We start from the raw sequence: 3,989 nt of genomic DNA on the forward strand, positions 1-3,989 counted from the left end.
TGCATATGTGTGTGTGTATAGTTACGTGTAGTTGCGTTTGAGAATGAGCGCACATGTAAATCTGAGTAGGTGTGTGTCAGTGTGTGTGTGTTTGTGAGTGTATAAGTATAAGTATGTGTGTGTGTGTGTGCGTGCGTGTGACTGTGATACGTAGGTTAGTATATCAGAGAATGAATGTGTGTGTTCGAGAATGAATGTGTCGTGTCTGTGTGTGCGTATATGAATGTGTGTGTGTGTGCGCGCACGCGTTCGGATGTGACACCAAACAGTCATGTGAGGCATACTGAACGTGTAACTGTGTCATTGCGTGTACGTGTGTGTGTGTGTGTGTGAGAACAGCGAAAGTAGGTCATTGCGTGTGTGCATTCTCATACTTCCACAAATACACAGTGTTCTGCCGTATCTTTCTCGCCTTTCGCTTCTTTCATTCATTTGACTGCGGCCATGCTGGGGGCACTCTCTTGAAGTATTCTCGTCGAACGAACCGACCCCTTCGGACTTCAGGCTATTTTTTAAAGCCTAGCACTTATTCTTCTGATCTGTTTTGTCGAACTGCTAAGTTACGGGAAAGTAAATACACGAGCACCGGCTGTCAAGTGGTGTTGTGACACACACACATATACTACGGGCTTCTTTCAGTTTCCGTCTACCAAATCCACTCACAAGGCTAAATTGTCAAAATGAACGTAAAACTGTTACTCCTCCATCCCAGACTGGTCAACAGAAGAAGGCTAATCATTCTTCATGCTTGACCACACGTTTCACTAGTGATGCTCCAGAAGTTGAGGGAACTTGGCTACGGAGTTCTTCCCCACCCAGCTTATTCCCCAGACCTTTCTCCTAACGACTACCATTTTTCTCAAGAACCTTGATGGTTTCCTGCGAGAGAAGGAGTTCCAAAATCAAACCAATGCTGAAAGTGTAGTCAAAGAGTCCATCCGTTCCAGAACTCCAGATTTGTGTACATCATTGATATATAAGTGCATGTGTGTGTGTGTGTGTGTGTGTGTGTGTGTGTGTGTGTGTGAGCGTGTGTGTGAGCGTGTGCGTGCGTGCGCGTGTGCCAGTGTATGTGTATATGTCTCCAAAACCTCAAAGTTGAGTAACGTTTTCATGCTTGGATTTTTAAACTAGGATAAGAATAACGCTGGTCAGCAAAGAATTTACCCCAAGAAAAAGAATAACTGCATCTTATATATATATCTGTGTGTGAGTGTGAGTGTGTGTGTGTGTGTGTGTGTGTGTGTTTGTCCCCCCCCCCTCACCATCAGTTGATAACTGATGCTGGTGTGTTTAGGTTCCCGTAACCCAGAGGTTCGGCAAAATAGACCGATAGAATAAGTACTAGGCTTACAGAGAATAAGCCCTGGGGTCGATTTGCTCGACTAAAAGGCGGTGCTGCAGCATGGCCGCAATCATATTACTGAAACAAGTAAAAGAATAAAAGAATATACATGTACACACACCCACACCCACACACATATATATGCTCGTGTGTTCGATGTGTATAAATGCGTATACATACACATACATAAATACACACACACGTGTATGTATACATACATATACATCTATAAGGACACATGCACACGCGTTTGTGTGTGTGTTTGATAAGTGCTTGCGCGTGCGCGTAGATCTATTGCAACGTGAATGTATGCCCACGTGTGTGTATATAGGTCAATGCGTGTGTGCGTTTGTTGTGTACCGAGTTGAAAAAAACAACAAAAAGCAATGCAAAGAAGGAAGGAAGGAACGAATTGATAAAATGAACGAAAGAGAAAAGAGGAATGAGAATTTGGAAGAAAGAAAGAAGAAAGGGGAGCAAGGGAGAAGGAGTCAGGGAGAGAGAGAGGGGGAGAGAGAGAGGTTGAGTAAGAAAGAGAAAGGAGCAAAAGAGAGAGAAGGAGAGTAAGAGACAGAAAGAGAGAGAGAGAGAGATTCAGAAGGACGGAGGAAGAGAGAAGAGTGGGAGGAGGGGAGGAAGGAGGAAACGGTAAAGAATGGAGAAGGAGGAGGAAGAGAGAGAGAGAAGGAGAGAGAGAAGGAGAGAGAAGGTATTAAGAATAGGTGGGTAAAGTGGAAGGGAGGGATAGAGGGAGAGAGAGGGAGATTGTGATAAATGGGAGTGAGGAGAGAAGAGTGAATGAGAGAGAGGGAGAAAAGCGAAAAGTGATAGAAATAAGCTGATAGAGAGAGGGGGAAACACACAAGGAGATCGGACGGGAGAGAGAGAGAGAGACAGACAGACAGACAGACAGAGAAAGAGGTAGAGAGAGAGAGAGAGAGAGAGAGAGAGAGATAGAAAGTGAGAGAGAGAGAGGGCGAGAGAGAGAGAATAGGAGAGAGAGAAGACAGACAGACAGAGAAAAAGAGAGGACGAGAGAGAAACAGAAAAAATGAGACAAAGAGGGAGAGAGTGAGTGAGAGAGAGAGGACGAGAGAGAGGAAGAGAGAGAGAGAGAGATGGAGAGAGAGAGGAAGAGAGAGAGAGAGAGAGAGAGAGAGAGAGATGGAGAGAGAGAGAGAGATGCGGAAATTATTGTTTCAAAATGGAGTCTGAAGCAGGGAAAGAAGCGGTTGTGTTCTCTCTGTTCCGCCTTTGCTGGAGATGGAAAGATGCATTGACCAATGAGAAGCCGTGCTTTCGCTGCTGCTGCTGATGATGCTTTTTATTGCTTCTGTGCTGTAATCTGATGTGTTCTGATGTGTTCTGTGTGTGTGTGTTTGTATGTATGTATTGTATTATGAATACTGTGTGTGTGTGTGTGTGTTCGCGTGTGTTTGTATTGATCTGTGTATGTGTGCGGATATGTGTAGTGTTTTTATATTGGTATTGTACGTGTGTATCCCCAGGTCAGCCCTGATTGAGCAGACTTATAACCAAATTCATTCCAGCCGTGACCATCGCTTATTAACTCCCCATGTGCTGGGAGACCACGATAACTATTCCAATAAGACGCGATTTGATGGAGATTTGACTGCTATTTCTTGCAGCTTGAACAATTACGTAGAGACTGTTTGTAGAGTGTTCTCTAAGTTGTGTGTGTGTGTTGGTGAATGCGAAATGGATTGCGATTCAATGTGTTCCTTATGTGTTCTGTATATGTTGCATGTGTTTTATACGTGTTCTGAACGTGTTTTTTTTTTTTATGTGCTCCGTACGTATTCTATGCGTTCTGCACGTGTTCTGAGAGTGTGTGTGTTCGAATTGAGTTGTGTATATGAGTTGCTGCATGCGTGTGTTGTGATTCTCTGCGTTGAATCTCGTTTCAAGTGGTGTGTATAGGAACTGTATTTGTGTGTGTTGGAACCGAGTTGTATAACTATGTTGTATAATAAATATTGTTTCTAACCTAGATACAAGGTTCCATCAGTGGAATTTCAACATCAACAATGGAATATTTTTGCATATCTGTGTGTCTATGTGCCGTATTTCGAGTTAGAGCATGTGCAGATTCGTATGTTTTGCTTTATGTATGTCTTCTCATGCATATAGTCACATATCTAGACATCATGCTCATCATATATATTTAAATGATAAACTTCTGGAAAGCTTTACAAAGTTTTACAATTTCATTGATGGATTGGATCTTACTCTCGCAATTAGCTTTCTTCTTTCTGGCTTTGAGAAGCCTAATTTCTCAAGATTGGTATTTAGTCAGTGTGTTACATATCCCAGAACCCCAATAATTACAGGTATAAACCTGAACTTGTAATCTGGATAGAGTAACTGCAGATTCCTCAATAGTTCAGCATAGGTGCTCTCATTTTCACTGATCTTCAGCTTTATGTTAACATCCGCTCGGCAGCTAATTTCTACAACTGAGCACTGTTTCTCTTCTCCATCCCAAATCATTCTATCAGGTCTGTTGTGCTTACATTTGTTTCGTGGTCTTCACCAAGACATTCCACCAGTATTCCCTTGTTATTATGAATGGCGATAGCTTCGGCCATATTGTGGGTTCTTGTTTCTTTGTCCTCGGGGTTAT

This window comes from Octopus bimaculoides, chromosome 23 (assembly GCF_046866305.1).
Source record: "Octopus bimaculoides isolate indiv1 chromosome 23, ASM4686630v1, whole genome shotgun sequence".
NCBI classification, from domain to species: Eukaryota; Metazoa; Mollusca; class Cephalopoda; order Octopoda; family Octopodidae; genus Octopus; species Octopus bimaculoides.